Source organism: Rhincodon typus, chromosome 12 (assembly GCF_021869965.1).
Source record: "Rhincodon typus isolate 14 chromosome 12, sRhiTyp1.1, whole genome shotgun sequence".
In the NCBI taxonomy this organism is placed as follows: domain Eukaryota; kingdom Metazoa; phylum Chordata; class Chondrichthyes; order Orectolobiformes; family Rhincodontidae; genus Rhincodon; species Rhincodon typus.
The window spans coordinates 19,182,638-19,208,424 of record NC_063343.1 but is presented as its reverse complement, the minus strand read 5'-3'; the positions used below and the strand labels follow the sequence as shown (position 1 = coordinate 19,208,424).

The 25,787-nt window shown below is 40.6% G+C and overlaps 1 long non-coding RNA gene across 1 annotated transcript; it reads left to right on the top strand.

Moving 5' to 3' along the window:
- Positions 1–1,449: 1,449 nt before the first annotated feature.
- On the top strand, positions 1,450–15,701 carry LOC125484572. Its single transcript, XR_007263409.1, has 3 exons — positions 1,450–1,632; positions 10,521–10,596; positions 15,538–15,701. It is a non-coding gene; the product is annotated as an uncharacterized LOC125484572 (long non-coding RNA).
- The last annotated feature ends 10,086 nt before the right edge of the window (positions 15,702–25,787 follow it).

The window sequence follows — 25,787 nt, the reverse complement described above, 5'->3', positions numbered from 1 at the left end:
CTTTCTGAAAATAAATGACTAATAGAATTAGGAGCAGGAGCACCCATGGTCTGCACGCCTGGAAGCAGCAGCTGTGAATGTTGCCAAGTAACATTTTTGTTCAATGGGCAAGATTTTGCTTGAACAGAACCTGGAATGAGAGGGTTTGTTTGGCCACTCAAGCTTGCTCCATTGTTTTGATTACTCCACATTCCTGCCTACTGAAAATAACCTTTCACTCTATTGCTTGTCAAGGATCCAGTTACCTTTCTCTTACAAATATTCAAAGACTCTGGACAAAATCTTCCCAGCCCATGAACACTATGGGCATTGGTCAGAAAGTTGGGATAATAGAGTGAGGTCAGCAGTAATTAGATTCATGGGGCTGAGTCTTACATATTTTTGGCTGAATACAAGTTGTGACAAGTTTTTGGAGGATTTATCACCACAGGGGTGATCAAGTTCTCTCGCTGTATCTACCAAAGGTCATAACACATCTGATTCCAGCCCAATCTTATCAGGTGCCATTCTCAGAATAACTTGCCACTTAAAGGATATGTGGAGAAATACAGGCACCACTTTGGAACTCTGCCATCTTTGAAACACTGCTGTGCAAATCAATTTGATTTGATTTGATTTAATTCATTATTATCACGTGTACTTAGTTAGAGTGAAAAATTTTGTTTTGTGTGCACTACAGGCAGATCATATCATACAAAGTGCATTAGAGTAACAGAACAGAGCAAAGCATACAACGTTACGACTGCAGAGAAGAGCGAGATCAACATTTCAATGTAAAATTTGAGAGGTCCATCCAGAAGTCTGATAACAGTGCAGAAGAAGCTGTTCTTGAATCCTGTATTGCATCAGGTATTGCCCCTCACTGGCAACATCATGGCACAGTAGTCACAAAGCCACACTCCCAAGGCACACAGCCAACATGTCTGACACTCCCACATGCATGCAACCCCACTCTCCCAATGACTGCACACACCCCCATCCATGGTTGTTGGCATTAGACACGTAATAACCTCACGTCACCCTCACTTCCAGGTGCAGTAGATGGCCGCAGGGTGCAGTGATCATTCAGTGACTATTAACTTGTTCGTTGAAAGGCAAGCAGCACGTGTCGATTCCCTAGAGGCAAGTGCAGTTTCTATTTGTTTGTTTGTTTGTTGTGCACTTTTGCCACAGTTGAATAAATGTGAATGTTTTCAACCATTTGAAGGCTTTCCAATGTGTTCTCCCATTATGAACAATTAAAGGATGTTGGGCTCTTCTTGGCGTTGGGGAGAGAGTAACACTCCCTTAAACAGGGTTGTAAGGTGGGATAAGGCTCAGAATGAGTAACCTGTTTAGTATTTTCTTAAATACCAATTGAACTATGAATGAGCACTTGTTCTGGAATGAAGTGTCAGCAATGCCATTTATGTGCACTGAGAAGCATTTATCATTAGTTCCCCTCTCACTACATGCACAGTTAAGGGCAACTCCTAGCTCGTCGCTCGTAAACAAGTGCAAAGCTGGGTTTTAAAGATAACACCAGTTCCAGGAATCCTTGAAGGTCCCAGCATTGACAATCACTTCTACCTGCTGTGAGAGGGAAGATACGACAAGCAGGGCGACATTGTGGTGCGGTGCACAGGCAAAAAGGTGAGTTTTGTAAAACAATGTGAGAAATCTCACTTGGCCTCACAGGGGTAAACTCTTCACAAAACTCAAAAGTAGCATTTCGCTGATTTCTGGAAAAATATAGCCCTCTGTTCCCACTGCCTTTTGAGGAACAGAGTTCCAAAGACATTCTCCCTTTGTGAGGAAAAAAAAGTACCAATTTAATTTTCATGGTTTGCAAAACAGAAGGTTTGCTTGTTATTGTTAAAGATCCCCTGTACAAAATCATTATTTCTTTTTGAATATTTTAAATTAACCAAAGTTGCTCGATATAATTGTTCACAAAATGGAAATCTATGTTAAAATAACAGTATTGGCACAACCATTATGAGCTGAAAGTAAATGATTGATTTATTTTTTAATATGGTGAAGTCACAATTGTTTGGCATAGTGGAGATTTCAAACATAATGAGTGTTAATTGTGGCCTACAAAATTAGTAAGGATTACGAAGGATTAAAGTTAATTAGGATTTTTATATTTGATTTCGTGTGTCTAAGTCTTTGCTAGAAATATATGATTATTATAGATAAATAATTTGGAAGTCAAAAGAAGTATAGCATTCACATTATTCACAAAGGGCATTATTAAGTGATTATTTATGAAGGAAAACAATCTCAGCAAAGTAATTTCAATTTTGAAGTTTTTAAATGATATAAAACTTGGAAATGTAATAAATACTGAATAAGATAATAGGTGTCTAATAGGAGAATATAGTCAAATTGGGGAGACAATAGTTTATGACGTTCAACATGGATTAGTATGAGACATTGTATTTAGGGGAAAAAAATGAGGCTGGATTCAACAATCCCCTCTGGTGGATTTCAAGGTCCACCCATCCACCTCTGGCCGCATTATAATTATAGCAGCAGCAGAATGGCATCATTGAGTCAGATTGCTTATCATCGATTTAGGGTCTAAACTGGTTACCGCATGATTTTTTTCCCTGATTGGAGGGTGTGGGGGAGGTCAGGTGGCAAATAAGGTAGTCCATGGAGACAAAGCACCAATATAATTTAAGTGGTACTCTATGTGTGGGACATTGGGATAAGGTGGTGACGTGACGACAAGGGCAGAGAAGCCAGGAAATTGTGATAAAATCCATTTGTATTATGTCAGCTAGCGACATGTACTTATTGTAACATTTGTGTAACACAGTATTCCACTGCTGGTTGCTACATTCAGTATTGCCTTGAAACAAGGATGGGCTTGTTATGAGATGTTCAACAGATCACTCCAAACACTTCAAGAGCCACTGATCTGTTAGCATTAGTTAGTTGTTCAGAAGCAAAGGAGAAGATTGTTCTTTTCAGATTGCTGCTCAGTCCCATGCTTTAAAGCAGAAGAGACTCCCTACTGAAAGGGTACTTCGATAATAGGCTCAATGCAGTTAAACCTCAGGAAAAGCCCAGTGAGGCAGTAGAACCAGTTGAGAATTGGGTCTAGGGTTCAGAAGAAACTTTGGGAATTGTCCAGAGCAGTTTGGATTTGAAAGAAGCCTTGGGATTGATTGATGGTTGAGTGCTGCTGAGAAGGAGGGTGAAAGCAACTCAGAACTAGTATTTTCTTGGTACAATGAGAAATACCTGAGTTCATAGAAACCCACAAGATATGTTAGCTTCACTAAGCTAGCATATCTGTGAAAGACCGAGAATTCTGTTTGTTAGCAGGCACAGGAGTATAGTCTCAGGGATCCAGTGGAGCACAGTCTTGGGAAGAGACTGAAATATCAAGACAAGAGCTGCCATTGATGCATTTCATTCAGTGTGGTTTTTGAGCAAGTTTCAAACCTATATCTTTGAAATGAAGAATCGGAATCCCTGATTTTAAAAAAAAAACCCTTAATGAGATTTATTTTTCAGTTAGTAAGTCTCTTTCTTGTTTAGATTTTACTGAGAAATCTGCCTTAACCACATTTGTTAGTTGACTTGGTCAGTGAGGTGCTAGACCACTGTTTGTCTGTTAACCATATTTACCTCATGTTAATTTTGGATGTTAAAATATAAAATCTCTCTCTCTCACACACACACACACACACAAACAGCTTTTGTTTTATTTTTCTAACTTTGTATAGCAATGATCTTTTTTCTGTCCAAATTTGTTGAAATCAGTGACCTAATTCTATCAGTGAATAACTAGGATCTCAAATTTTGTCCAGTTCAAACAAAAGGGTTACTGGCACCAACTCAAGTTTGCAGATCTCATCACAAACAAAGTGCCTATTTCGGAATGTTTGATGGTAGTGGAGCTCGCTAAGATGGCTAACAAAACATTCAGATATTTGGCTTTGTAAATTGGGTCATTGAGTACAAAAACAAATTCCAGAGGTCATCCTAAACATTTACAAATCACTGGGTAGATGTCAGCTGGATTATTATGTACTTGAGCATTAAATTTTTGGTGCCTTATTGATAGAACACAAAGAGAGAAACTATTTCCTCTGGCATGTGTGTTGATAACCAGAGATCATAAATTGCAAATAATTAGCCACAGATTTAGAAGGTAAATGAAACTTTTCTTCATGGAATGTCTCAGATATCTGAAACGCACTACCTGAAATGCTGGAGGGATCAAATTAAACAAGATTTTTTAAATATACATTGGACACATACTTGAAGGGGATTTTTTGTAGGGTTACAAGGACAAGTTGAGGGTGTAGGACTAATTTAAACAGTTCTTATAAGGATACAAACACAATGGGTCAAATGGCTTCATTCTAGTCTCTAAGATTGTTGATAAATAACTGAGCCAACAATTAAACTTTCGTGACACTTGTACTAAATGTACCCAATTAGAGGTATTCAATCCACAATTAAATAATGTACATCAAAATACAGCTGTTAATTTGTGTAATGTTCATACAGATGGAAATCATTCTTGGAATTAGATTTACTGTCATATAGTGATGTGGATTTTAACCTTCTAATTGTGTTATTTGATTTCAAATCACTTGATTCTAATTTCTGGTTCGCACTCTAGTGTGTGCAGGTGGTATTATTCATTTAATTGCAGCTATAGCAGCTGCCATTCATTCTGGAATGCATGACCAACAATTAAATAACACATTATAGTTGGAATCAGTTTTCAATTTCTCGTTTGTTTATCAAATGCATGAGTAGTTGAGGCTAGCTGGGAACACTGAATGCAAATCAATTATGCTGATGATACAGATTAAGATGTAAAATCAATACCGGTGTGTAAGGTGCAATTGACAAACACAAGTTGACAGGTTAAATAATAAATGGAGAACGAGAGGCTTTCAAAACAGAAAGTAATTTGTGTATAGCATTGACACATTCCCAAGAGAGGGAAAGGAAGCACATTCAAAGTCACAGTTCCCTGAATGACTAAATGATAGAGATTAAGGAGAGGCAGAAAAAGGAAGATTATGACAACTGTAAGATTTATAATAATGTCAAGAAACAAGCTAAATATAGAAACTCGTCATGAAATAATTTTATTTGTAATCATTTGTGCTTTCAGCATTCTGAGCTAGCAAATTTAGAGAGGAGGTTAGCTAGAGAATTATAACATTAGGGGAACATACAATGACTGATACGTTCAATACTGTAAATGAACAAGGAAGGAACTTGTTGAGAAGTTTTCAAAATGTCACTCAGAACAGTTCATATGTTACTGAACAGTCAGTTTTAATCAATTAATTGGTGGTAGAGGAAGCAGAAGATTGCTACCTTGGGACTGCTTAAGGAGAGGCAGTGACAGGGTAATAATGATAATAGACTAGCAATCTGACACCTCTGATTAAAGTTTGGAAAACATGGGTTTGAATCCCACCACGAGAGATGTTGAAATTTGAATTCAATTAAAGCTGGAATAAAATTCCAGCCTAATGACTTCCATGTATCCATTGTCATTAAAAAAAAAACAACCACTTCACTAATGCCCTTTGATGGAAATCTATTATCTTTATTTGGCTGGCCTACATGTGACTCCAGACCAACAACAATACGGTTAACTGTGAATTGCCTTCTCAGCGTGACCTCATCTGGATAATTGGGGATGGGCAATAAATGTCAGCCTTGCCAGTGATGCCGTCATTTCAAATAAAAAATTCAGTCAGTTTCATAGGAAAAGGGAGGAGAGGTCCCGTTCATAAGAGGATGCTATTGTAGTGGGCACTGAGCTGTTACAACTCAGAGACATCCTATGAACAACTAGGAAGAGGTAAATGTTGGGGTTACGGCTCACAAGAAGTCCAGGGAGCCGTAGCGCTCTAAAGAGATCTGTGCTCACTTAATCGGGTAATGTTTCTGAGAGTGGAGGAATGCAGGAAATCCACAAGCAGTATTTGCTTGCTGCAACTGAGAAGGATTGGATCCTAGGATAACCCAGAGGCAGTGCTAGCTTAATGAGGCAAGTTGATTGTGAAAAAGCTGCTATAGTGCCTGTGAGCGAGTGCTGGAGTGCAGCACACAGAATCCAAAGAAGTGCATTACCAGTAAGGGTTAGTAAACAGCCAGAATATCAGCAGTGGTCGAGGAATTCCATGATGGAGTGACTTTTGATGGCATTCTAAAACCCGACCTTCAATGGTAAAGAGTTGGCAATCACATTTGTATTGTCTCTGCAAGTTTCCTGCAAGAGGTGCTGACTGAGTAGTTCTTTCCTCACCACATCCTTGAATCCATTAACAGTGAATTTCCTGCAATATTGCTTTTGCTTATTGTTACCCAAGCTGATGGAGATCGTTGACTGGATCAATGGTGGTCGATCCAGCAGAGGGGATAGAAAATGCCTTTGAAGGAGGGATGGCCAGCGCACACCTACTGCCACATGGTCCTGTTAGAGCAAGATCTTTGTCTAATGGCAAGGATAGCCAACACCTATGGAAATTAAGCTCTTCTGGACTTAAAAGAATTAATACACACATGTTTCTCTGAACTTCCCCCATCATAGGAGCCTACAGTCCTGCTTGCTTGTAGGGGCAATTTATTGCAGCAGAGATGGTGCTCCATATTGATCAGTCCCTGTGACCAGCAAAGGTTCATTGCTGCAACAGTAGAAGTCTGCATTCTTCACAAATGGCCAGTCACTGTCTGCCTATTTGAATTGTTGGCATCATAGTCTATAGCCAATATCTGGAGAAATATGAACAACCGATACAACGGATAACCTGAACAAAAAACACTCAAAACCACTTGTAAAATGGATTATCAACAAATAAAATAACAGACCAGCTGTCTCTTCTTCCCCTTGCATGACAGATAAAAGTGACATTGAAACTCTGTCATGAATGAAACATTAACCTTTTATCATCCTGTGATGACTTCCTATCCCAAAGTCAAAACATGAAAAACAAAGCAAAGGATGCTCATTGATCGAACACATCACTTCGGTTGGAAAAGGATTCTGAGCCTGTAACAAGATCATGTAGGTGAGACAACCATGTTAGGAGGTGACTTTAAAACAAAAATAAGCAGCTCTGCAGGAATAGAGAGATCATTATAAATTCATTTAAATAAATGGAGTCAACTAAAAGTCAAAATAGCAACTAAAAAACAACTAAAAATAACAATATATTGAATGTGAGAGAACGGTTGTCTCCAAGTTGTCTTAATTTCAATTTAATGTAAGAGCTAACTACCACTGCTTCACAGTTTACTGAGAAGCTTCTTGCTTTTCAAGATCTTTACTTCTGTCAAAGCATCAACTCATCTGAAAAACTAAAGGCAATCTACAAAGGAATGAAATTGTCTCATATCATCATGATGTTTTCCCTCCTCCATATCTAAACTTAATGAGTGTGAGTGAGATGACACTTTTTAAACTGCTGGAGACAAATGTGGGATAAAGCCTTCATTGTTTTAAAACACACATAAAGCTTACTGCTGGAATAATTAAATTGGGGCAACGCCTTTGAGGGTGAGAAAACCACAGAGCTCATGCACAAAACACATTGAGTATGGTCAGTAAGCAAACACAAATTCTGTCCATGGCACACCAATTCAATGTACAGAATTTTTGGAAGAATCTATGAATGGAGCAAATAAGACTGGAGATATCTTTCTCATTAGTTGGAACAGGTTTAAATGAAATAATCAAAAGATCAAAATCCAAAAATGTGCAGGCTAGGTGGATTGGCTCAGTGTTGAGGGATGTGTAGATTGGGTGGGTTATAAGGGGATGGGTCTGGGTGGGATGCCCTGAGAGTTGGTGTGGACTTGTGGGGCTGAAGGGCCTGTTTCCACACTATAGGGATTCTATGATTTTCCCTCAAACTATTAATGGTCTGGCAGATAGGAAGACTACATTTTTTTATTTGTTTATGGGATGTGGATATCACTTGCAAGACCGACAATTTTTGTCATGATAGCCTTTGAGAAAGTAATGGTGACCCATCTTCATGAATGTTTGAGCTCTGAAATACTCTCTCAGCAGTCTACCAGTGGGACTCATAATTATATTATCGGAGATAAGGAGGGGAATTCTTTGGCACATCGAATTAATAAGTATCTCCTGAATAATCAAGTATCCTTACAAACTAAATTCTGTGAAAATATAATTGTTTTTGTGTAGTTTGAGGTCACCTTTGGATTTCCTTTGTAACCATAAAATAGATCTGAATCAAAATAGTTTTTAAGTGCATTTTTCATCCCTTTCCCAACTCTAAAAAAGTAATAGAATCTCAGATGTTCAGATGTAAGGGAGACACGGAGGCTCAGTGGTTAGCACTGCTGCCTCACAGCACCAGGGGCCCAAGTTCGATTCCATCCTCGGGCGACTGTCTGTGTGGAGTTTGCACATTCTCCCCGTGTCTGCGTGGGTGTGCTCCGGTTTCCTCCCACAGTCCAAAGATGTGCAGGCTAGGCGGATTGGCCATGCTAAATTGCCTGTACTGTTCAGGCATGTGTAGATTAGGTGGGTTATAGGGGGATGGGTCTGGGTGGGATGCTCTAATGGTTTGTGTGGACTTGTTGGGCTGAAGGGCCTGTTTCCCCACTGTAGGGATTCTAAGATTGTAAATATAATTGAAATAGGCTATTGCAGTTTGAGGCTCATTGTTATAGCTGCAGTCATGGGTAATTTCTAATATTTCTCACATCTCAGATTGAATTATTTCTTTCATGGTCACTGTCTGTCCTGTGGCTCCATAGCAGCTAATCTGAATGTAGATCTAACACAGTTGAGGAAATGTACAACTACCAATCAAGGTCTGGGCTCATCTCATCTTGGGTTGACCTGTGAGGGAGGGGGCTGGATCACCCACTGATGTTAGGGTTTTTAACTTGAAAGAACATTGCCATGGATCCATTTTTTAAATAGGACACAGATCTGCCAGCTCCGTATTCCTGGCCATCTTAAAACATTGCCCTCTCTGTGTGTTTGACCTCCCTGCTACAAACATTGTTGGACAACTCATTGACAGTGACACTTTTGGGTACAGAGGTTGTGAAACACCACAAAGGTTGCTGAAGGTGTTAGCATGATCCAATATTGTGTATACACATTTGTTCCTTTTACTTCCAAAATGATGCAACAAACTCTCAGAACAGACTTCCACGAAATCCTGAGAGACAAATGACCAGATTTATAGCTAAAGCAAACAAAATATATATAAGTGTCAGAATCATTCACAAGCACTGCCACTCATGCCACCAAAGAACTCTCAATCGGTCTTCTCTTCTCCCTCCCAAATGTTTTAGTGTAGTCCTTGGGTCAGCAGCTGAACTGGAGGGAACCTGCTCAGTAATGGAGACTGTTGGCATGAGACGTTTGGCTGGGAGTCCCTGGGAGTGTTTTTAGTGGGAGGGCCAGCCATAGCGAAGACCTCCTACTCAAAGGCAGGTTGACCTTCCTCACTGTGAGCATCCAAAGTCAGAGGGGCGCGGGCAGGGTGGCGGTCGAGGGCCCAGCCACCTCAGAGGCATCCTGAATGGAGACTTCTGAGGCAGTTTTATGTGGTTCTTCTCCAGCTGAATACATCCTGGCATTGCATTGCATCCTTGTGAGGAAGGGGCACCTGGAGTGTGCACCAGATTCTCTGCCCCCATTGGCTTAGGTGATAGAGTGGGCAAGTGTGTGCATCTCTCCAGCAGCCCTTGAGTGCATTGGATCTGACTCTTTGTGTCAGCTGCCAACCTTTCTATGGAAGTAGACAAGCAGTAACATGATTCTCTGCATTGCTGCAGCTCTGGACAATGAAGGCCCATTACGCCTCACATACTTTCTGATGGATCCTATTCCTGCCTGTGCATTTTGATTAAGTCTTTGTTTGCTGACACTGCATGATCCTCTCCTGACTGATGCTGAGCAGGTGACTGCTCTACAATAGTCCTTTGAGTACCAGAGGCTTCAGGGCTATTTCTTCCTCAGCAAACTCTGGAGCTGTCATCATGACAGCTTACCAGCTTGTGCTCCTACATTCTCAAAGTCTAATGTACGCATTGAGGTCTCAGTATCTGAGCTGGGGGGGGTTGCAGGAAGAAACTTTGCAAATGCTTTCTCAGAAGTGCAGGAGATGCCCTCTGGGAGAGCCAGGCACTCTCCACAGAAGTTATGGATGTGCTGGTGATGTCTGTAAGTTGCAATCAAAAAAAGAGATCTGGCCAGTGGTTAGAAGTAGTGAGCGATGAATGAGACTGACAATGGGATATTGCTGTCCTTGGAGCAGGCTGCCAGGCTCTGGTGTTATGGCCTCCTCTGCTGGTCTACAGGGAAGAGGACTTCTTTCCTTTACACCGCCCCTTGACCAGGACATTAAGGTTCCTGTTGGAGAATTGCAGTGTCTTCGCCAAGTTCAGATTTTGCCCATCAAAGATCAGGGCAGCTTTAGAGTGCCAGTGCTCATTCAGCAGCATAATGACATTTTAAAAATGACACTGACCCAAGAGATGCCTTTTTGTTTTGGCAGGTATCTGCAGAGTGGAGAGTTGCATTGGTGATGGCACATGATGGGACCAGGATTAATCATGAGAGACATCATTGGGGTGAGTGAGGTAACTACTATGATGACCTTGTTGAGATATGGTGAAAGAACTTGCTAGGTCTCACTGTGAAAAACCCTCCAAAAAACTCAACGTAACTCAGACTTAGTCAAAAACTGTACGATTCCACCCATTGTAAAGTATCTAGTTGCAATATCTTCCAGGAGCATGTCACATTAACACTAATTTTCTAAAACAATATGCATCAACATCTAACTATCATCCCTTAATGTTCAATGGCATCACCATCACTGAATTCCCTATTATCAACATCCCGAGGGTTACCATCAACCAGAAACTAAGCTGCAGGCATAAAAATGTTCGTTTTCTGTGGCTACGAAAACAGGTAAAAAGCAGACAATTTAGGGTTAAGAAATCCTCTTCTGTCTCTCCACTGAATGACCATCATCGACACGGCACATGTCTGGAACATGATAGAATGCTCTCCACTTGCCTGGTTGGGTTCAGTAACATTTGTGAAACATGGCAACATCTATGACAAAGCTTAGTTGATACTCCATCGACTACCTTCAACATTCATTCCTTCACCAGAGGTACAGTAGTAGTAGTGTGTAATATCTAGAAGATATACTGCACTAACTTACCAAGGCTACTGCAATAGCAACTTTCAAACCCATGGCATGTAACACCTAGAAAAGCAAGGACAGTGATTATGTGGGAATTCCACTTCCTGCAAGTTTCACCTAAGCCACACATTATTTTAACTTGGGAATATATCGCCTCTTCTTCACTGTTTTGGATCAAACTTATGAAATTTTATTTAATAGTGAAATCTATTTTAAAAAAAAACTTATTCTTTTCAAACTCAGCTTGATTTCTGGGTTCTGTCTGTAGTGAACACTGGTTAAGGTAGCACGAAGGGTGCAAACCAAAGAATGGTAGTTGGGAGGTATGATTTGGCACTAAGTTGACATAGGAACTGTAAGGGTCATGGTTGACATAAAGTACATGGAGGCCATGGTGGTGGATACAGGGGCATAGATTGGCATAGATAGGGAAAGTGGATTAGATGGGGTCTGTGAAGTATATAAGATGTGAGGACTAGGGGGCCAATTGCTATGATTGCAACTGCTATGAAGTCCGAGAAACCAAGGTAAGCCTTTCAAAGATCCAATGTGGCATGCAGTCTCCATAGATAATAGATCAAACTCGCACACACAACTTCAACCCGGAACAAAAATACAGCCATTTAAGGCTATTTCACCTGAGGTGGCTGTGCCAAGCTGGGAAAACTCTTGACTTTGTGGACCCATTTCAGGAGAGAAAATGCAGGCCTCTATGTTACAATTCTTATCAAAGTCCTAAATTTCAAAGCTTCCTTGATTTCCTTTACATATCTAAATATTCCATTTTTAAATTCTTTTGTTGTCCTTTTATGTCAGTTTTCACATAAATTAAGAATACACCCAGATGAAATTTACAGGGAAAATGATACATACCCCATGATTAAACATTATATGTAAAACCGATGGAGAGTAATATACTTCCATCATTCAAATTGTTGTATCAGAGCAGTTGGATTAATAGATATTTGAGAGAACAATTTTGAAAATGGAATCGACACAGTTAAATTATACAAGTCTGTTGATTAAAATTTGAATTCAAAATGACTTGATGTCAGAAAAATTGTCATAAAATAGTATTTTGATAAACACGATTGATCTGATAGATCTATGTTGCTGTCATATCCATAACTAATGCTGAATTAATTACAAATAAATTATGTATAAAATAAATTAAGCACACAGTCATGCAAAGACATGAGTTACACAAATTGAATTCAAATGATGGTTTCAGCTTCAAGCCAGATGACACATGTTAAAATTATGATGTGTTCAGAATTACTGAAAACTCAGGCTTGGATTAAAAAGTCAGTTAGCCTTCATGTTAATGACTTTTTTCATTTAATTGGTTCACATCAGCAATGCAGAAAGCCAATTTTCAGAAAGCAAAAACACCTGACAAAGCAATATTCTCTTTGGAAGTTATTTAAAATTGCAAAATGATCCATTAATGCAAGCAATAATATATCAAACTCTCAGCATATTGCTCAGCACTCAAGTTGCCTTAGTATTCTTAGAAGATTTTTGATGTTTTCACTGGGAACCAATAAATAGCACACAGGCATGGAGGTGAAGTTAACTATTGAAGTCAAAAGATAAATATCTAATCTTGAAATCGCATGCCTACATTGTCCAAAAATATTTACTGTCATCACAGTTACAAAATAATTCCTTCTAAGTTTGACTTTATTGCTGTGATTCCATTGTTAGAATTAAGAGCAACATATGCAAAATGAATGTGCACATATGTATAAGAATAAAAAAAATTACCTTGAACATGTCAATGCCATATGTATGCTTAGAGGGACATTTTGTTTATCTGTAAATATACCAGAGTTTTTAAAATGAAATAAAATATGCATGAGCATCAAAATTGTGCTAAAATAGGGTATTAGCTAACAAAATTGACAATCCATCTTGCTCAGATTTAGAATTGCGTTTACTGCCTTTTACTTGATAAATGCATGTTAATAGTATCTTGTCTTTAATGGTTCAAAATGATTCTCTCCATGAGCAATAAATGATGGCATCAGCACAATGGAGAGGGTTGACCTAAATTTAGGAAATCGGCATGTCGAAGTGGTTTAGGCTTAGATGAGAAATGTCAAAAGCAAGAAGTAGTCTGTGGGAGTTGTGTCTAAGCCCCCTAATAGTGGTAGAAAGGAACATAAAGAAAGAAATGTAGAAGAAGAGGTCATAAAATATTTTTAGAATAGAATTTTAGAGCAACATGTTATGGAGATGACCAGACAGTAGGCTATACTAGACCAATACTGTGCAGTAAGTTATGATTAATGACCATATAGTGTAGGTGTCCTTAGGTCATTGTGATTGTAATATAATCAAATTTTCCATTCAGTTTAAGCGAGAGAGGAATGAGTCCGAGATTAGTATTTTAGATATAAACAAAGGGTAATTAGTGGGGACTTGAAAGTAGACCTCGCTAGTGTGAACTGACTGATTTAGTTAAGGCATAGATTAAGAGATGTAGCCACAGACCTCCAAGAGGGTGTTTCAGAATATACAGAATATTTACATTTCAGCAAGGAAGAAAAATTCCAATGGGATACCACCATCCATAATTAAGTAAAAATGTTAAAGATAGTATCAAAGATAAAGAAAACATATATAATGTTACAAAGATGGATGGTTGGTCAAGAATATAAAAACAGCAAAAGTTTAATTAGAGGAGTAAAACTAGAATATGAGAGAAATCTAACTAGAAATATTGGCCTTAATTTTCTGATGGCCAGATAATAGCTTCTGAAGTTTAGGTGGAAGTTGTGCATGGGAACCTGTAGAATTTCTAGTGTAACAGACTCCAATGGAATTGCCTGCAAAATTGAGGATTCCTCTGAGCAATTGCCCTACACCTGGAACCTCTAAAATTATCCATTTAAATGAGAAAATTCAGGGGATTCTGCAGAAGATAAGTAAATATTTACTCAGGAGAAGTTAGACTTCTAAATGCTAAGTCTAACTCCTGAGTAAATATTCAAGTCACCCCAAGTTTACTACATGCAACCACAATACACATCCACTAGACACCTTACACTCTTCTAGACCCTGACTTGATATATTCTGACCTCCATGGGACGCATCACATTCCCACAACCATACCCAATACCCCTCTCTACCTCAAGGAATCTACACCATTTGCCCCCTGACCCAAAAGTACCCTGCACCTCACAGCCAAACCTAACTTGCACTCTCTCATTGCTGGACCCTACCTCTCCTTCCTTGTGTTGAACAAGCCCAGCCTCCACCCCACCATGCTGGTACCCAACATCTGCTTCTCCCGCCCTTGGACCTAGGCCCTCCTGGGATGCAAAAGCCTCTTCCTTCTGACCCAAAGCTACACTCTGCTGTTGCATCCCAGTATTCAACCTGCCTTCCTCTATTTAGGTTCACGAGAATGGCCCCAGGAATGGAAAGCTTAACATATGAGGAATGTTTGAGGACTCTGGGACTATACTCATTGGAATTTTGAAGGATGAGGGGGTATCCAATTGAAACTTTCAGAATACTGAATGGCCTGGACAAAGTGGATGTTGGGAAGATGCTTCCATTGGTAGGAGAGTCTAGGACCCAAGGGCACAACCTTAGAGTAAAGGGAAGACCTTTTAGAACAGAGATAAGGAGAAACTTCTTCAGCCAGAGAATGGTGAATCTATGGAATTCACTGCCACAGAAGGCTGTGGAGGCCAGGTCATTGAGTACATTTAAGACTGAGATAGATAGGTTCTTGATTATCAAGGGGATCAAGGGTTACAGGGAGAAAGCAGGAAAATGGGGTTGAGGAAATATTCAGCCATGATTAAATGGTGGAACAGACTCGATGGGCCGAATGACCTAATTTCTGCTCCTATGTCTTATGGTCTTATGATCTTATTGCCCAATCTGGTCTCTCCCTCCCCTTCCACAGGACTTGACATCCACCATCACCCCTCACCCCCAAACTCACCCAGGACCTGACATTCCACTCACCCTCAAAAGAAACCAACACTCCTTTTCCTTCCAAACCTGACACTTCCTCCCCAACACCACACATCTGCCAGTGGAACCCGATATATTCTGCTCTCCCTGACATACCCTAGACACCAACTAGCATCTGCCATCTATTTACCTGGCACCGTACCCACACCAATCTACCCTTTATCCAATTGACACTCTACCCACCTGGCACCCTATTTGGCAACCTCTACTTACCCGGTATCTAACTGGCACTTTAGCACCTGACGTTGTGCCCCTATCGACTTGGCACCTTAGTTATATGGCTCCCTATGGCCCTACCCATATATCACCCTACCCCATTGACACCCTAACCTCACACTTACCTTATTTATTTACCCTTTTACAGGATATGCCTCTGATGCTGCAGAAAAAAGAAAATAATTTGCCTACCCCTGACTATTCTGCATTTCAAGGGACCTGTTCAAATGCAAGTACAGCTCTACATTTCTGAAGAAGCCTGATTGGAATCTCCTGTCAGAAATAAAGTGCTCTTTTGTTTCTTAAAAAAAAGTATGGAATAGTAATCTGTGTGCATTGTCACTCCTCAAAAAATCTGGCTCATAAAAAACGTGGCTAGAGTTTCTTTAGATATTTATAAAAAGTTGACAAAGTGAATGTTAATCCTATAGGAAGTGAGTATAGGGAATTAAAAAGATAAGGGGAGGCAATAGTGTAACAGGTATATCAATAGATTCAGTAATGTTAATATTACCAAGACATGTTCAAATCCCACAATGTCAGATAGTAATATTCAAATTCAATAAAATCTGGGGGAAAGGCTAGCCAATGATTATTGTTGTTTTAAAAACCCATCCAGATCACTAATTCCATTTAGGTAAGGATTTGTTTTTATTCATTCACAGGATGACGGCATCAATTGTTAGACCAGCATTTATTACCCATCTCTAAATGCCCAGAGGGTATTTAAGAGTCAACCGTATCGCTATGGGGCTGAAGTAATATTGTGTAGGCCAGACCAAATAAGGATGGCAGTTTTGTTCCCTAAAGGGCATTAGTAAATCAAATAGGTTTTTCCGCAACAAATTCATAGTCATAATTATATCCTTGATTCTATATTTGTAGTGAATTCAAATGCCGTAGTAGTATTTGAATCCAGGTCCCCAGAACACAACCCGAGGTCTCTAGATTAACAGATTAATAATACCACTAGACCAATCTGTCATCATTATCTGGGATCAGCATTCCCCTCTGGGCAATTAGGGTTGGACAATAAATGCTGGTCAAACCAATGGTGACCACATCTCATGAATGAAAAAAATGAAGAGGTACGAAATGAATTAGGTACAGAATTTGTCTTTACGGAGAATAAAGGAAACATTTCAGAAATAGCTAGATATCAGGAAATGGAGGGAAAGGAGCTACTCAAAAAATGCAATCACCAGGGAGATAGCACTGAGCTACACCTAGATGGTTGATGTGTTCGTTGATTTTGGTTTTCCAAAATTCCCTAGATCTCAGGATGATTCCATTGGATAAATGAGGATGTATTGTACTTAGATTTTCAAAAGGCATTTGATAAAGGTTATTGTGGAAATTAAAAGCTACTGGGGCAGGGAGTAATATATTGGGTTGGATAGAGGACTGGTTAATTAACAGGAAACAGAGTAGTTACAAATAGGTCATTTTCTGGTGAGCAAGAAATGAAAGGTTGGGTGCCACGTGGTCCTCTCATTCCAGAGATATGGTTGCTAAATTTGATCATAGTACAATGATGAATAGGGAAGTAAGGTGTGAAGTCAAAATAAGGAGGATACAAAGGAGTACGGATACATCAATAAGTGGGTAAAGATCTGTCTACCTTAGCTGGAAGTATATCAGAGAAGCATATTTTCTAAATGATGACAGTTGCGGGGCTCTGTGATGTGGAGGGTTCTGGATGCATGAAATGCCAACTTCTAGTTTCAATTCCAAAAGTAATTGGGAAAATTAATATAATGTTGTTGTTTATGGCAAGGGGAATTGAATACAAAAGTTTTTTTTTAAGATATATAGTTGATCCATGAGGTCACATCTGGACTACAGTGTACAGAATTGGTCTCTTTATTTGAAAGGAGGTTAAAAATGCTTTGGAAGCAGTTAATAGAATGTTCGCTATACTAATACCTGGAATGGGCGGTTTGTAATATGAGGAAGGATTGGATGGGCCAGGTTCCTATCTGCTAAAGTTTATAAAATGAAGAGATGAGATTTTTGAAACATATAAAATCTTGAATTGTCTTAATAAAATGGATGTGAAAAGGATGATTCTCTCGTGAGAAAAGCTAGAGCTAGGCATTTCTTCAAAAAAGGTGTTGCATATTTAAAACAGATAAGGATATTTTTTCTCTTGGAGACGGTTATAAGTCTTTAGAATTCTTTTACTCAAAATGGGTGGAAACAGAGGTAGATAGATTCTTAATAAGAAAGTGGGCGAAAGGTTTTCAGAGAGAAGGGGCATGTAGAGTAATCAGATCAGCCGTGAACTCAAGGGGCCTACTTCTGCTCCTAGTCTGCATGTTCATACTTTAATAGCCTGTGAATGGTAGAACAATGGAACGCAATTGTTTGTACTGAGGATACATTCAATCAATTCAATCATTATGGAAAAGTAAACTAAATATCAGTTGTAAAAAATGAAAGAACTGCAGATGCTGTAAATCAGGAACAAAAACAGAAGTTTCTGGAAAAGCTCAGCAGGTCTGGCAGCATCTGTGAAGAAAAAAATCAGAGTTAACGTTTCTGGTCCAGTAACCCTTCCCCAGAACTGATGATAGCTTGGGTAAACGTCGGTTTATATGCAGAAAATAGGGATCGATTAGGGTAGCGAGTAAACAATAGAATTGAGCCCAAAGAGAGAGAAGAGCAGTTGGATAGACAAAGGAGTTGATAATGATCTGGCTAGGAGGCTGAATAGCTGTTAATGGAGACTGTTAGTGACTAACAATAGGTAGTGTGTAATGGCAGGCTATGTGATAACAAGGCCTGGTGTGTGGGGTAGGGAACTAGGACATGGGAGAGTTTAGGCCCTAAAATTGTTGAACTCGATATTGAGCCCAGGGGGCTGCAGGGTCCCCAAGTGGAAAACGAGCTGTTGTTCTTCCAGCTTGCGTTGAGCTTCGCTGGAACACTGCAACAAGCCAGAGACAGAGATATTGGCCAGAGAACAGGATGGTGTGTTAAAGTGGCAGGCAACAGGTAGCTCAAGGTCTGTTTTGTAAGCAGAATGTAGCGGTTCTGCAAAGCGGTCACCCAGTCTATGCTTTGTTTCCCCAGTGTACAGGAGACTACATTATGATGGGGAGAAGTAAAATCCCACTGACAAGCTGGGAGTAGCTATGGAACTTGTAATGTTACATTTTAACCAGAAGCATCGCATTGCATAGAAGCATTTTGGGAGATATATTTTGTTGTTCTACTAAGTGAAAGTTAAACTTAGATTTTTCTTTTTTTAGGTGCTTTAGCTTCATGTTAGTTAATGTAAATGCTGATTTTAACTTCTCATTGTTGGAGTAAAATTGTAAGAATTAAATCCTGTCCACTGCTTTATTTCTGTTGGACATCTAGAAAATTGTTCTTTTAAAAAGTTATCAAACAGAAATTGTAAAATTTTAGGTAACAAGATACTGGTCAGCAAGGGAACTGTTATTGGACTGGCCTCTTTGGAAGAACAGTATAACCATGGGTGAAATTTTATGGGCTCCCATGGTGTCAGTCATTTCCCAGCATTTGCAACAATCTCCAGCCAAAAGTACCAAGTGGATGATCCACCTGGTCATCCTCCAATGATCCCCAGCATCACAGATGCAAGTCTTCAGCTAACTGAAGGAGGGAGGCACAAAGACTGTGGGCCCTGACAACATTCTGGCAATAGTACTGAAGATTTTGTATTCCAGATCTTGCCAGACCCCTAGCCAAGTTCTTCCAGTACAGTTATAACACTTGCATCAACCTAACAGTGTGGAAAATTTCACTGGTATGTCCTGTATACAAAAGGCAGGACAAGTCCAACTTAGCCAATTACAGGTCCCTCAGTCTACTCTTGATCATCAGCAAAGTGATGGAAGGTGTCATCAACGGTGCTGTCAAGCAGCAATTACTTAGCAACTGCTCACTGATGCTCAGTTTGGGTTCCACTCGGGCCACTCAGGAGCTGACCTCTTTACAGCCTTGGTTCAAATATGGACAAAAGAGCCGAATTTCAGAGGTGAGGTGAGAGTGATAGCCCTTAACATCAAAGCTCCACTTGACCGAGTGTGGCTTCAGGGAGCCCTAGCAAAACTGGAATCAATGGGTATCAGAGGCAAACTGTTCATTGGTTGGAGTCATACCTAGCAAATAGGAAGATAGTAATGGTTGTTAGAAGTCCGTCAGCTCAGCTCCAAGATATCTTTGCAGCTGTACCTTAGGGTAGTGTACAAGAAGCAACCATCTTCGGTTGCTTCATCAATGACCTTCCTTCCATCAAAAAGTCAGAAGTGGGGATGGTTATATGCTGATTATTGCACAATGTTTGGCATTGCTCACTGCTCCTCAAATACTGAAGCAGTCTATGTTCAAATGCAACAAGATTTGGACAATATTCAAGTTTGGGCTGAAAAGTGACAAGTAACAATCATGCCATACAAATACCAGGCAATGACCATCTCTAACAAGAGAGAATCTAACAATCATGTCTTGACATTTAATAACATTACCACCACTAAATTCTCCATTATCAGCATCCTGGAGGTTACCATTGACCAAAAATTGAACTGGACCAGCCCTATAAATATAGTGGCTGAAAGAAGAGGACAGAGGCTAGGTGTACTACAGTGAGTAACTCACCTCCTGACTCCCCAATGCCTGTCCACTCAAGTCAAGTCACCATAGTCTTACCAGGCCATATGGCTGCTTTTTCAGTAGACACATAAAGATGACTGATGGTGATTTAACCGGAGTCCCACCATACCTCAGGTAAGGGGATGACACTGAGAAGGACAGTTTTTCATGGTAACCTCAGTCAGTGTGGGAATTGAACCTATTGCTATTGGTATCACATTGCTTTGTAAGCTAACTGTCCAGCTAATTGAGCAAAACTGACTCCTACCTAGCCATTATCTACAAGGCAAAATTAAAGAATGTGATGGAATAGTCCCCACTTGCCTGGACAAGTGAAACTCTAACAACACTCTAGAAACTTGACACTATCTGGCACAAAGAAGCCTGAATTTAAAAATGTTTGGTACCATATCCACAAATATTCACTCCCTTAACTACTGATGCACAGTAGCAGCAATGTGTACCACCTATATGATGCATTGCAGAATTTCATAAAGGCTGCTTAGTCAGCACACAACCCCAACTATTTCCACCAGGAAGAATAAGGGCAGCAGATACATGGGAGCACCACCGCCTGCAATTCTCCTTCTAAGCCTCTTATCGTCCTGACTTGAAAATATATTGCCATTCCTTCAGAGTCATTGGGTCAAAATCCTAGAGCTGCCTCCCAAACAGCATTGTTGGTTTACCTGCAGCAAATTTACTCCAGCAGTTCAAAAAGGCAGCTCACACCACCTTCCCAGGATAAATAGGGACGGGCACTGAACGTTGGCCCCGTCAGTTACGCCCACGTCCTGTGAATGAATGAACAAAACAAAAACTCTTTAAATGAGCAATTAAAGGCCACTAAAGGACTTCACATGCTGTTGCTGGTGCCTTACCAGAAAAAAAAGTTGTCCTGCTCACATGGTGAAGCCTCTGCTCCCCTCACCAGCGGCCTACCATCCTGACTCCAATGAAACGCTTGTTATCTGACTCGTGGCATTTTTAAGTCAGGAATTGCCTACAGTCCCATCAGTGGTCACCACTCCCAGTGATACTACTTAGACTTAGGATTTGCTGGCCAATGGATTGACAGACAGCCCTTGGAAATGGGAATTTCTCCCAGCTGGTGGCAGAAATCTTTCCCTGAGTCACTTAACAAAATTGCTGCAGGATGAGCCAGCAGTGTGTTTGTCCCTGATATTTCTACTTCCGAGGGACAAAGTCAATATCTCCATGTAACAGTTTAACGAGGTTTGGCACTGAAAGGTCATGTGAACATTTTCATAAGTAATTTTGCTATCATTCTTATGCCTTATCAATGCTGGCCTGAATCTTGAAACAACTGTGCAAATTACTTATTAATTATTTGAAATTGGGTGAAATCACAGATCATGAAATTCGTGCATCAAATAGTACCCAATGCTACATAGAAGAGAGACATGCTAGATAGGAGTGCACTCTACTGAATCAGAATCACTTAAGTGCTCTATAATCTCAAACAACTCTCTCTCTAACTGCTTAATATGGTATTGAAACAACCTGATTAGAAGCAGTCAAATGTTAATCTGTTTTTGTAGGGCACAATGATGCTGTAAGCATTAAAAATAAATTGCTTATATAAAGTCTTTCACTGGAAGCACATCCAACAGAATGTTGATGTAGACTCTTGTAGTACATAGACATAATAAAAGGGGAGGCATAAAGAAAGGATAAAAGAAAGTGTGCTAATTGAAAAAGAGTAGGCTCATGGAATAACTCCACAGATGCTGGTATTCCATCACCATGTCACCTGTTATTTACATGTGGAGAGGCATTCATACTGATCTAGCTTCTTCAGGGCCAGTTGTCAGAGTGCACAGGATTTTGTACACTCTTGTTCTTATCGCTTAGCCAGGGGTCCTTGATTGGATCAGATCAACAGCCCCAATCAGGGAATTCATACTCAGTGAGGTTCATCTAACTAACCCTGTAACAATCACTACATCCCTCCCCCACACCCTCTGAATCTGAGGATGTAGGCTGTTTTGTAGCTCCTCCTGGGGCATTTTATCCATGGGTCAAATTCCTCCAACTCTGCCCCTGATATGGGCAGCATGTAATGCATAGTAGCTCGCCTCTTGTACCCTGAACATCTTGGAAGAAATTCATATTTTTCTTCAGATAGCAAAGGCATTAAGGTGGGGATATTCACCATGTCCATCTCAGATTCTGAGGTATCTTCAATGTTTGACAAAGAGGGAGAGCGGCTGAGGAGCTGGGCATGCTTTACTCCTGCACCATTTGCGATTTTGAAGCTTTCATATGGTCCTTGTTCAGGGCCGTTGCACCTACCTGAACTTTGTATATCATTGGACATGACCTCACATTGACCATGCCTCTTCCCATGCAGAACCATTCCCATGGATCCTACACCAAACTTCATCCCCTGAAGTAAACTGTCTCTCTCGCTTAGCAGAATCTTGCGTCCGGCATTCGCATTCCTGATGCCATTTCACTCTCACCCACACCCATTCCCCCAGGTCTGGGAAGATCAGATTTATCCTGGTGCAGTCTTCTCCCCATTAGCAGCTCTGCTGGAGCTATCCCTGGAATTGCATGGCAGGTGGTCCTATAATCAATTAGGGCAGTTTAGTGTCTAGTGAAGGTGTAGGTTGTTAGTTTAAGCCTGCCTTCAAGGTTTGGACTGTTATTATTGGATGATGGATTGTATGGAGCTGTCCTTATATGTCAAATACCATTTGACTTTCGGAAATACTCAAATTCTCTGCTGGTAAATGATGGCATGTTACCTGTGACCAATACTTTCGGGACTCTGTGAATTGCAAACAACGCGCGCAGTTTTTCTGTCGTCATCCCTGTGTTTGACAAATAAACTCTATGCACGTCTAGCCATTTTGAATGGGCGTCCACAATGACTAACAACATTGAGCCCATAATGGGACCTATATTATTGATGTGTTACCAAGTCTGGGATTTACATCCAATCCCAAGATTGTGAGCCCTTGTTGGCACTTTGGGCACTGCCCCACCAATGCAGTTATGTCTGCATGCAGTCCTAGCTATCAGACTTAATTTCTTGTCCAATGTTTTCATTTTGAAAACCAATGGCTCGGGACAATTGCTCTTGCTCTATTAATACACTGGCTCTACTGTGATCTGGTCTCTCCGGGTCCAAAAGAAGTTTCAATTCTGGTTGTGATGGCCCTTTGGTTTCCCCCATCACCACCAGCTGTTTACATTTTGCCAGGACTGGATCTTTCTACATCCAAAGTCTGATATTGTCAACCATGACTGGAATTGTGTCAAGAAAATGTAAAACCATTATGGACTGTTCCAGTGGCTGTACCACCAGTGGTGTAGCTGCCAGCAGGAGGTGTCTCAATGCATCCGCATTTGCTACTTGACCTCCCAGACGGTGTTCCAAATTGTAATTATCTGTATTTTGTATTGGAGCCCACTGCTGAATTCAGCCTGAAGCTATGGGTTGCACTGCTTTGTTCTCTTTAAGTAAACCTAGCAGGAATTTGTATTGGTTATTATTACAAATTTATGTCAATAAAGGTATTGGTGGAACTTCTTGACTCCGAATATGACCGCCAAACCTTCCTTTTCTATGTGGGCATATCTACATTCTGTATTAGCCAAAGTCCTGGATGTTTGGAAAAGCACAGTTTGATTAGAAATAGTCAGCATGGCTTTGTGAGGGACAGATCATGCCTCACAAGCCTTATTGAATTCTTTGAGGATGTGACAAAACACATCGATGAAGGTAAAGCAGTGGATGTGGTGTATATGGATTTTAGCAAGGCATTTGATAAGGTTCCACAAGGTAGGCTCATTCAGAAAGTAAGGAGGCATGGGATTCAGGGAAATATGGCTGTCTGGATAGAAAACTGGCTGTCCAATAGAAGACCGAGGGTGGTAGCAGATGCAAAGTACTCGGCCTGGAGCTCGGTGACCAGTGGTGTTCTGCAGGGATCCGTTCTGGGACCTCTGCTCTTTGTGATCTTTATAAATGACTTGGATGAGTAAGTGGAAGGGTGGGTTAGTAAGTTTGCCGATGACACGAAGGTTGGTGGAGTTGTGGACAGAGTGGAGGGCTGTTGTAGGTTGCAATGGGACATTGACAGCATGCAGAGTTGGGCAAAGAAGTGGCAGATGGAATTCAACCCAGAAAAGTGTGAAGTGATTCATTTTGGAAGGTCGAATTTGAATGCAGAATACAGGGTTAATGGCAGGATTCTTGGCAATGTCGAGGAACAGAGGGATCTTGGGGTCCCCGTCCATAGATGTTGCTACCTAAGTTGATAGGGTTGTAAAGAAGGTGTATGGTGTGTTGGCTTTCATTGGCAGGGGAATTGAGTTTAAGAGCTGTGAGGTTATGCTGCAGCTCTATAAAACTCTGGTTAGACCACACTTGGAATATTGTGTTCAGTTCTGGTCACCTCATTATAGGAAAGATGTGGAAGCTTTAGACAGAGTGCAGAGGAGATTTACCAGAATGCTGCCTGGACTGGAGGACAGGTCTTATGAGGAAAGGTTGAGGGAGTTAGGGCTTTTTTCATTGCAGCGAAGAAGGATGAGAGGTGACTTGATAGAGGTGTACAAGATGATGAGAGGCATAGATAAAGTGGATAGTCAGAGACTTTTTCCCAGGGCAGGAAATACTGCCCCGATGCCGTATGAGGAAGCATTGCTTGTCAATACCAGATCTTGCTTGGAACTTCAGTGTGCCAAAATTTTAGAGGATGATATCTGTTTCTTCACTTCCCAGAAAGCTATGGCTTAGCTATGTGACCATTTCCAAGGCTGACCAATTTTTAAGAGTTGATGCAAAAGTACCAGAATGGAGGCCAGACCATTTATGAACTTTCTGCAATCATTCACCAGCCCAAGGAAAGACATGAGCTCCAGTACAAATGTGGGAACTGGAGCACCTTTGATTGCCCTCACTTTATCTTCCAATGGGTATAACCTGGTCTTGTCAATTCTGTAGCCCAAGTAGGTCAAATGGGATGTCTAGAATACACATTTTTGTCTTCTGAGATGTATGCCAGCCTGGGAGAAACATCTAAGGACTCTAACCAAGTTCTCTAAGTGCTCCTTATTGATCTTCCCTGTTATTGGCATGTCGTCCAGATAAATGGGAACCTGGGTAGACCTTGTAAAATGTTTTCCATCATCTGCTGAAAAATTGCACAGGCTGATGATATCTCAAACGGCAGTCTCATATATTGGTACAAATCTTTATGAGTATTAATTGTGGATGCTTCTGGGAATCCTTAGCTAACTGCAATTGCAAGTACACATGGCTCATGTCCAGCTTCATGAAGGACAGCTCCCCGGCCAACTTTGCGTATAAATCCTTGATGCAAGGATTTGAGTATTTACTTAGTTGTGAAAAGCGGTTTACAGCTTGTTTAAAAGGTGAACTGAGCCATCGGATTTCACAACTGGTGCTGCCCATTCCACAAACTGGACAGCCTTCTGATTTCTATCTGTACTTTTGTTCATAAGGCAAATGACACTGGGTAGGCCTTGAAGAATCGTGGAATTGTTTCCTCGTCAATATTCCATTTGGCCTTGTCTCCTTTGATAGTCCCTAGACCTTCCTGAAAAACATCCAGGTATTTAATTAGGATTTCATGCAGGCAGCCTTAGAATTCCTTCAGCCAACAAGTCCACACTGATTCTCAGAGCATCCCACCCAGACCCATCCCCCTATAACCCACTTAATTTACACATCACTAACAATGGGCAATTTAGCATGGCCAATCCACCCAGCCTGCACAT